The sequence below is a fragment of the Palaemon carinicauda genome, chromosome 8 (genome assembly GCF_036898095.1).
Source record: "Palaemon carinicauda isolate YSFRI2023 chromosome 8, ASM3689809v2, whole genome shotgun sequence".
Lineage (NCBI taxonomy): Eukaryota > Metazoa > Arthropoda > Malacostraca > Decapoda > Palaemonidae > Palaemon > Palaemon carinicauda.
In genome coordinates, this window is record NC_090732.1 from 174,103,978 (window position 1) to 174,114,847 (window position 10,870).

Sequence of the window (10,870 nt, forward strand, 5' to 3'; positions counted from 1 at the left end):
CATCTGTTTTAGGTCAAAAACTCAATCCAATGAGATGACATGAGCAGAGAAATATAAGAGTCAGAGAAACATTGAACTAGTATTAGGCGTAAGTCTTACGTCCATGCAAGAATGCAGGGCAGGTTTATAGATGTTCGTTGTGGAGATTATTAGCCTCCAAATGCTTGTCTAGATAAATCACTATTGTTAGGGATAGAGTTGAGGTTAGCTAACACTACTAATATTGCATTGATTTTCAGGGCTCTGGGTGAAGTGAACGATGGGTCATGTTTATTCCACTTCAAAGCAACATACTCTTGATATGATCTGCTTTGTTGTAAATGGTAAGTAAGTGTATGAATAGTTTATTTAATTTACGAGGTAAAATGCATGCTTCTGATTCACTGTATACTCTGTAGCTTAGAACAGTACATTAGTTTGTCCAGTGGTCCAGCTTTTTGTAAAAGGTAATGCAAAGATTAACCCTTTTACCCCCAGGCTATTTGGAACTTTCCAACCCTTAACCCCCAGGCGTTTTTTTTTTTTTTTTTTTTTTTTTTCTCCAAGCACATTTTGCAATAAATATTTTTTAAATTGCTCTAACAGCCTTAATTTTCGTCAGAGAGAGGTCAGGTTGCTCACATTCTTTTGGAAAATGCCTGAAATTTCTCATAAAGTTATCGAAAATATGCAAAAAAAAAAAAAAAATGTAAATAGCAGTGTTTTGCAAGGACGTACCAGTACGTCCATGGAGGTTAAGGGATGAGTTTTGTGAAACGTACCAGTACGTCCATTGGGGGTAAAAGGGTTAATATTTGAAAGATATGAAAATTAGTGTATCTTCCGTCTTGCTGCCCAACCTGTAAATATTCAATTCAAACTAATCTACATGCCTTCCCCCAGCTGCACATAAGTGCCGAAGAGCCTCGCTGACCCCGTTTCTGGGCCCTGTTACCAAATATAAATTTAATCCAATGATTGGTTGTAAGAGCCCCCTAAGCATTATTAACTTGAAATGCTTTATTTTTGCTCAAGGGTTTCATCAATAGAATTTTCTAAAAGCATGGTGTCCTATGATTAACCCTTTTACCCCCAATGGATGCACTGGTACGTTTCATAAAACTCGTCCCTTTACCCCCATGGACGTACCGGTACGTCCTTGCAAAAAACTGCTATTTACATTGTTTTGCATATTTTTGATAATTTTATGAGAATTTTCATGCATTTTCCAAAAGAATGAGACCAACCTGACCTCTATGACAAAAATTAAGGCTGTTAAAGCAATTTAAAAAATATGTATTGCAAAATGTGCTGGAAAAAAAAAAAACGCCTTTGGGTTGAGGGTTGGAAAGTTCCAAATTGCTTCGGGGTAAAAGGGTTAAGATAGATCAAGGTAAAAAAATTGTTTACAAACAACAAGGGATTTGTGAATAAAGTTGACAATTTTTGAAGGGAAAGTATATTACTATACAGTACTTTGATACGGACTTCTAAAATAGCTAAACATAAAAGATATTTCAATTGTTTATAATGTAAAGGTATTGTGAATTGCAAGGAATCGAATTTCAATAGCTTACAGCCTTAATTTTAAATGGTCGATTATGTAGTATTGTTTAGGGCCACAATTGGGTGTATTGGTTGTCCTACATGAATGCAGATTCACGTCCATTAATAGGAATATGTTTTCAGCTTAGCTGGAACTCGGGTGTTACAATTTATGAGGGGTCTGTAGTTACTGGTGGGAGGTGGGGAAGCCCCAATCCCTAGCCAGCATACTGAGTAGCCAGCCACTTTTTCACCTGCCGGAGAATAAAGACATACTTCCGTCGTCTTTACCTATTCAATTAAATCCAAAAACGGGAAAAAACACCAAGAGCACAAACAAATACGACTAAGCGAGCAAGTCCAAAACAGAAGGATGTCCTAGAGGGCGCTCGTGTTAGGTGTCGGTGGCGTGGTCCAAGTGTGGTTTCTAGGGCCTCTGTTACGGCCCTTCCCTTTGATGAAGGAATTATCTAAATGGAAGACAGCCTGTGAATAGTGGTTTTCACACGCCCCCGCTGTATACACGACACCCACAAGGTGCTCGCGCGAGGGTAGTAACCTCTGCATTCCATGCTTTTATCTTTCTCTGGTATATTTGGAAGGTTTATATCAGAAAAGTGTAAAGAAGGACCCTTTTCACCGGGCGTCACAGGTCGACCCAGAAAAGACATACTTCCGTCGTCTTTATCTACCTTTTTCAATTTTTTTTCTTTTGTGTTGTGATTTTTATGGAAGACAAAGGCTTTGTATTTTGCTCCCAATTTACGGTAGCTCTGTGACAGTTGTCCGTACAATCTTCTGATGGTCCACTTTCATTTGGATAGCTTTAATTTTACTGCCTGTGCCCTCGATATGGTGACAACTATGTCATAACTGAGGAAATTTAGACTTGCTGGAGGAAGGAGTTTATGCAGCCACCACCGAATGAAGGGGATGGACACCTGGATAAACAAAACCTTCCAAGACTTATATCATTGATGAAAAGGCTAGTTTTGCGTGGCGACCTCCCCAGCAATGATCCCTATAGTTCCTGAAGATCTACCCCAGTAGTTGCATGAACTCCATTGTGAGTAATCTTTAAGGCTTCTGTCCAAAGACCTCGTGGAGTGTGGATGAGGCACCCGCCTGAGTTTTCTCTCGTTTAGAAGATTTGATCAACAGAAGGTATGCATCCTCTTTTCCACCACTCTGTGAATGCTTGCATCTACTCTACTTGACAAGTTTTCCAAAGAGTTCGATGGGGCACTTAGTAACGTTGATTGTAAATAACGCTTCCATTCATGTCCTAAGTTACAACGAATCCACGATGCATTCTTGAGTAGAAAATGGAATGCAGTTGCATAAGTTTCTTTCAGGCAGGAGAACTTTTTGAGCAAACACGCTCAGTTGACATAATCCTTGTGTAAGGATTTTAACCCTTTTACCCCCAGGGTATTTGGAAATTTCCAACCCTTAACCCCCATGGGGTTATTTTTTTCAAGTACATTTTGCAGCATATTTTTTTTTAAATTGCTCTAACAGCCTTAATTTTTGTCATAGAGAGGTCAGGTTGGTCTCATTCTCTTGGAAAATGCCTGAAGTTTTACAAAAAATTATCAAAAATATGCAAAAAAAAAAAAAAAAAAAAAATAGCATTTTTTTGCAAGGACGCACCGGTACGTCCATGGGGGTAAAGGGATGAGTTTTGTGAAACGTACCAGTACGTCCTTTGTGGGTAAAAGGGTTATGTTATCCCTACATCATTAATTGTGGTGAGGCTTCAGTTCTCATCATTGTTCAACTAGCTTGCCTTGCAGCAGGATTCTACCGGTCTCAGCTTGGCATCAAAGTCCTAACATCTCTAGAAATCTTACTTACACCTTTCCATCCCACTTCTTCCAGGTTTTACTAATTTCTCAACAGTCTATTGAATACATCGGGTTTCAATGTAACCTCCATTGCTCCCTAGCAGCCACACAGCGAATAGTACTCAAGATTAGATGTTTGTCTATCGTCCTCCATTGGGGAAGCTCTTCAATTTTTGCAGTAAGGATACTAACCAGTTCTTGATCTAAAACAATTTTAAACTTTAATTCAGGTCTAGACTCTTAACAGGAGTTGGCAGGACTCTGGAGTAGCAGCAGGGGGAGACCTTTCTTGATCTCCTAGAAAGAAAGTCATATTGAACGTTCCATGAGCCCTCAGGTCTCTTAAGCAGACCCACTCAGGTCCTTAGTAGCTCCAGCGAAGCAAGTAGGAAAACTACATATGTTTTTTGGTATCGCTAGTTATTTTGAAGGATATAAGAAAATCTGCATCACCATGGGTCAGGTGGGGGACAGTATGACTTCTTTTGGTACAAAAGAAATAAAATCCTAAAACAGTTTTCTTTCATTTTGGAAGAATATGAAAATTACATCCACAAGGAGACAAGGGCCACCCTGTGTTTGGTCACACAAGTGAGAATGTTGCATCTACCCCTAGTCTTCAGTAGAAATGTCAGTGGTGCAAGTGCTTCAGGCCACCGGATGATGGATTAAATGTTGGACACATTGTGCTTAATTGGCCATACATTATGATGTATCCTTGCAAGGTAAAGGGTCTTCCTCGACCTTTCTGTCCCTGAACAAAAACCTAGCCTAACCTTTAGGAATCTATTCTCAAGTGTTGGGAGGTGGTAAGATACAATAGTCCTGAACTGCTGTGGGGTGTGAGTATTTTGACATCCAGGAATTTAAAACCAGGCAGCATGAGTATATGGTCATCCTCCCTCCTAATGATAAGACTCCTATTAAAGCACAAGGGTTCTCGATAACGTTCTCCTCATTTTTCTAGCTTCCTCAAGAATTAGCTAAGTTCTCACTGCGGGAAGTACATGGAATCTACCACTTATGACTGGGTTTTGGCTCGTTACCTTTTCTGAGGTACTGTGCTTGTGTATTCATGAGAGAACAAAATAGTTTTTTTTTTTTTTTTTTTTTTTTTTCTCTCTCTCTCTCTCTCTCTCAAAGTTTCACTTATGCTTAAATTAACCTCCAAGTACCAGAGTAAGGTCAAAGTGGGTACTCATTGGTCTGGCTGTGGAGCAGTGCTTCCCTGCCACCCACCAGGAATTACTGACACCTGATTATAAATTCCAACAACCAAGTTTCGGTCTAGATGAAAGCTCATTCGTATTAAAGAGCTCATGTTTGTATATCTATGAAAAATACAAATCACTTTCAAAATTTTGATGTAATATTGAACTTATTCTCAGAAATGGTTTCATACCTTGTGATTAATTTTTAATTTCGTAACATTTTCATATGAACTAAAAAGATGTAAATTTTTTTTTCTCCTATTAAAATATACTGTTCATACTACATTACAGGTATGTAGATAACTTACATAAAATAAAATTTTAGGTTATTTCCCTACATATATAAGCAACTTTTACTTATTAGGTTTTTTCTTTGCAGGTTCATCACTACAGAAGATAACGTCTGTAATTTGAATAATTTAAAAAGATGTGAAACACGAGAAAGCCTGTCCCCCTTATCAAGTTGTCATCAGAAATACAAGCTTTGGAACTTCAATAAAAAATGGATTTTGACGAAGGAAACTTCTAATTCTGGGTGAGGGACCTATGTCGCCCAGTGAAATGCTCCTCAAAGCACCATTTCTAAGGTATAAATACTGCTAAATATACCAGAGAAAAAAGTTGCATGGAATGCCAGGAATATACCCAGCTCGCTCACCCGTATAGGGTGTCGGTATAAAAACTGGGGCGAGTGAAACCACTAACAGAGGTCCCTTTCCAATTAGACTTCTACCTCCTCAACATCCCCCGTTACTACGAGGTGTCGTTCCCTACAGCTACTGCCCCCCACTCCCACCCCCAACCACTACCACTACCTATCCTTCTCCCATCATTGTTTTTTAGCACATAAGATATAAAGTACTACTGTGAAGTTCATGTACTGTATATGGTTAAATAGCAGAGCAAAGATATTACAAATAGAACTAAAGAGTTTATAATTGATAATACTCTCTTTTCATGATCTTAAGCTCTATTCAGAGGAAGAATTGAGTGAACATCACCTGATATCTAGAGAACGGTGGAAATGAAATAGTTGAACTCAATATATAAAAGTGTTTAAAAGTAGAAAAGAAGGTAGTTATATAACCAAGGGGATTTTGCAAGTCGCAGATTTTGATGTACCAACGGTATTGTTTTGAAATTGTGGAAAAGATGTTGGATGATACCTGAGGAACGTTACATATTTTAAGAAATAGTTTTAAGCAGCAAACCTCTAAATATCAACATAACCTTGTCCTCGGAAAGTTAGATTATTGCAACATGGGCACAAGATTAATCAAGAATATACCTCCAGAAAAGAAAAATAATCCTTTAAAAAAAGTTAAAATTGCGGGTTTTAGGTCTCCCGAGACGATCTACATCATTCTCCTCGGCCGACCATAAGCCAGCAGGGACTATCACTAGCCCCCTCTAACCTCCCCCCCCCAGGTACCACCCTGGGGAGTACCCCCCGGTAGAAGGTCTCCCACTATTCGTGTCCTGGCGGGGACGCAAACTCGGGACCTCTGAAACAAGCCCGCGACGCTACCAACCTAGCTATCCGGAGTATACAGATGGAGTTTTACTTATCATCATATCTTATCACATCAACATTGTATCCATTGCATAGCAGCCTGGTTGCGTTCGTAGATGTCCAAATTTGTACAGGTTGGTCCCTGTTCACACCCACATTATGTGGTCCATTGTCTGGATGGGATGCCCACATGGGCACTCAGCAGACGGGGTTCACAGAGGGTGTGAGACCACACTACCCAAACTTTGAAAAATCAGTATGACCCAATTCCAAAGTCTATTGCTGTTAACATTAGACCAGTTATCAGAGCACTTGAGTCTAAACCTGTTCCAAGATTCAACTTACGGAAAGCCAAGTGGGAATGTTTCACACCAAAGCTGGATGACAAGATAAATAACATTGAACTAGAACCAGACAACTATGAACTTTTCAAGAGACTTGTATGGATAGTGTCAAGGAAACATATTTCAAGAGGAAGTATAAATAATTATATCCTGTGTATCACAGACCAAGGTAAAGAAATTTACAGTGATAATACACAGGCCTACAATTCAGACCCGTTTGCCCAAGACACCATCGAACTAGGAGAGTGTTTGCTGGCCTCTGTAGCCAATGAGAAAAAGGAGAGATTGCAAGAACTCATAACCAGCACAGATTGGACTCAGAACAGTAAGAAAGCCCAAGACACCATCGAACTACGAGAGCTTTTGTTGTCCTCCATAGCCAATGAGAAAAAGGAGAGATGCAAGAACTCATAACCAGCACAGATGGGACTCAGAACAGTAAGAAAGCCCAAGACACCATCGAACTAGGAGAGCTTTTGTTGTCCTCCATAGCCAATGAGAAAAAGGAGAGATGGCAAGAACTCATAACCAGCACAGATATGACTAAGAACAGTAAGAAAGCATTAAAAATAATGAGTAAATTGTACTCTTAAGAACACCCAAACAAGAATAGCTTCAGTAACACCTATCACAGTAGCAAAACAACTCTTACTTAATGAAAATCCATATAACAAAGAACGAGGGGCCATCAAAAGAATGAAGGACTAAATGAATTGTGGCAGGCTAGAAAATAAGGATTTTGGACCATTCACCGTTGAAGCAGCTATGAAACGCCTTAAACCTGTAAAAGCTGCGGAGCTGGATGACATTATATCTGAGATAATACTGCATTTTTGCAGAAATACTAAATCGTGGGTATTGGCACTTATTAAAAAACTGTTTAAGACCATTTTAGATCCCAAAACTGGAGAAGAGCTAGAGTTATGGCCTTGCTAAAACCTGGCAAAGCCCCAATGATTCCCAAGGGCTATTGGCATACCTCTCCTCTGCTTCTTATAGAAACTGTACGAACGGATGATGATGGACCGCATAGCTCCCATAATCGAAGAAGAACTGACGCCAGACCAGGCTGGCTTCAGAGCAGGAAGATCCTGCTGCCCCCAAGTACTTGGCCTCACTCATTATATAGAGGATGGCTTTGAGCTTTGGAAAATCGTAGGGGCAATATTTATTGTCCTAACTGCAGCCCATGACAGCTTGCACAGGTTGTTTCTTTTGAGACTTGCCAGAGTTATTCACAGCTGAGCATTGTGCATATCATCCAGTTACTGCCGAGTAACAGACTTTTCTTTCTTGAAATGAACGGTAGGAAAATCATACAGTGAAAACAGAAAAACGGTCTCCCATGGGGGTCTTTGTTGGCTCCCGTGCTTTTCAACATCTATACCAACGACCTACCACAATTAGGAGATATCCGTAGATTCATATATGCAGATGAGATGTGCCTAGCCATCCAGTCAGATTTATTTACTACAATTGAGAGCAAATTATCAGATGCTTTGGAAGATGTTAATGATTGCTACAAGCAAAATTTCCTGAATACTAACCCGGACTAAACATACTTATGTGCTTTCCATATTAAAAACTCCCAGGAAAAAAGTTGAATGTAGAATGATAAGAATTAAAGAATGATAGCTTCCTGCATAATTAGACATTACGTTAGACCAAACACTATCTTTTAGGAAGCCTGTAAGGATAGCAATGTGAAGGTAGCCACCAGAAATAACTTACTTAACAAACTTGTCAATTCAAATTGGGGAACAAATTCTCAAACCAAAGTCAAAAACAGCTCTGGCACTCAACTACTCTACTGCTGAATACTACTCACAAGTCTGGGAAAGGTCTTTGCTGAACTCAGTCAAGCATGTCACATAATGACTGGTGCCTTAACCCTTTTACCCCCAAAGGACGTACTGGTACGTTTCACAAAACACATCCCTTTACCCCCATGGACGTACCGGTACGTCCTAGCAAAAAAATGCTATAAAAAATTTTTTTTTCATATTTTTGATAATTTTTTGAGAAATTTCAGGCATTTTCCAAGAGAATGAGACCAACCTGACCTCTCTATGACGAAAATTAAGGCTGTTGGAGCCATTTGAAAAATATATATTCTGCAAAATGTGCTTGAATAAAAAATAACCCCTGGGGGTTAAGGGTTGGAAAGTTCCAAATAGCCTGGGGGTAGAAGGGTTAAGACCAACACCACTTCCAGTACTCTATAGATTAGCAGGCATTGCACCATCGAGCATCCGTCAAGCAGTCCATTTTAAGAGCTAAACATATAAACAAGGGAATGATGAAAGGTACCCTCTCTCTGATCACTAGGTGGTTTGACAAAGATTGAAATTGCACGAGAGCTTCGTAACTACCATTAGCTTCGATCCCCTTGGAGCCCGAAACTTACAGCATAGAACGTTAGTGTAGAATAAACCACTACCTACCTGGTGAGGCCATCCAGAACCCATGCGAGTTTTCCCTATGGAAGAATTTAGTGTTATTAAATGCATGCTTATTTTCAAACTTGAAATGGGCGATGCTGAATGACCTTCCTATTACCACATGACTATAATTTCTTACATTTAAACAAGCAACTTCATTAAGACGAATGTATATAACTGAAGTGTTAAAGGACTTGCAATTGATGTCGGATATACCTGGGATCCATGATTTAGAGCTATACAGCATGGGGAACCTAGATTCAATTAAAAAAAAAAAGGCCTCCGAGCCTTTTAATACTCTGCCCTAAGGTTGTTCAATAAATTGGCCCGTAATATTATTGCCAGTAGAACCATGTTCATATTTGAGAGAGCACACCCAGTCCTCTTGTAACCTAAGACGCAAACATTCATTCAAGTATAGTAATTAGATATGCAGATATCCCTATTTCACAGTATGTGAGTTTGGATTTTGAGCCCTGCTCAATCCTGATAGTTTCTGCAACCTCACCCTCCTTGCAAACGACAAATGAGGGATAGGGGGAAGCCCATATGTTAACCTGCCGAGTCATTAGCCGACATTGGTTGATCCAGCTTGGGCGGATAATCATGATTATTTATGGTCGATCTCGTAGCTTGGGATAATCATAAGTACATATGGTCGATCTCTAGGATATCCTGTCTCTTGTATGTGACTCTGAGTGACATTTGAACAAGGGAGTTGTAATAAAACGATCGAGAGCACTTAAAGCATTCTGGCATAGAGCTGAGCTGACAAGTAACTTGCAGATGAACTTTATAGTTTCTAAGAGTCAAGGATTATTCAGTAAATTACCATAAAAATTCAGTTCCATGAAAGAACGTCCTTATTCGAGAGTTGATCATGCTGTTTCCCCTCCCTACCCACACTTTTATGCTATAGGGCCCAATATTTTAAACCTTTTCCTACTTCAGTCAAGAGATTAGATATGGAAAATGAACAGGGATGGCCAAGAAAGTACTTAATACTTTTTCCTACTTCAGCCAAGAGATTAGATTTGGAAAATGAACAGGGATGGTCAAAAAAATACTTAATACCTTTTCCTACTTCAGCCAAGAGATTAGATATGGAAAATGAACAGGGATGGCCAAGAAAGTACTTAATACTTTTTCCTACTTCAGCCAAGAGATTAGATTTGGAAAATGAACAGGGATGGTCAAAAAAATACTCTATACCTTTTCCTACTTCAGTCAAGAGATTAGATATGGAAAATGAACAGGGATTGTTAGGAAACTTTCAACCAAAAAACTGTTATTAAACAGGCTTGAGGAAGAGCTGTATATGATGGACAAACTAATATCTAGTTTACAGATGGTCTTTACATACTAAGAAACCAATGTAAAACTGTTCGAATGTTACTATAATAAGTTGAGCCCAGTGAAAAATAAATACAAGAGAGATCATCAGTGTCAAATGGTCTGCCTGACCCAAAAGTCTACCATGTCACAAATCAATCCTATTGAGTGACTGCTGCACCAACATCATCGGAATCAGTGAATTGTACAGAATGAATAAACATGAACTGTTTTAACTTCAACTGCATAGTTGTCGTCTGTTGGAGCCACCAGAGAATCAAATAAGGAAGTAACATGTAAGTAACTATAGTCAATTTCTTTTAGCGATGCAGATTTGCACCGACTCGCAGCGGTGCCCTTTTAGCTCGGAAAAGTTTCCTGATCGCTGATTGGTTAGACGAGATAATTCTAACCAATCAGCGATCAGGAAACTTTTCCAAGCTAAAAGGGCACTGCTGCGAGTCGGTGCAAATCTGCCTCGATGAAAGAAATGGGCTATAAGAACTTTTTCAGCAAGGAATTTGATGTATCAAGTTTTCCAAAAATAATTGTCCCTGTGTTTTAGAAATTGATAAAAATCTGAGAATTTTTGTGTATACATGAATAGCTTGAACTGATGTTATCAGAATCTTATTAAATTTGTTTCTTTTAGGTATAT

General features: G+C 39.2%; 1 long non-coding RNA gene across 1 annotated transcript; it reads left to right on the forward strand.

Moving 5' to 3' along the window:
- Positions 1 to 237: 237 nt before the first annotated feature.
- LOC137645100 (uncharacterized) lies at positions 238 to 5,145 on the forward strand. The gene is made up of 2 exons (XR_011045283.1): positions 238 to 323; positions 4,962 to 5,145. It is a non-coding gene; the product is annotated as an uncharacterized lncRNA (long non-coding RNA).
- The last annotated feature ends 5,725 nt before the right edge of the window (positions 5,146 to 10,870 follow it).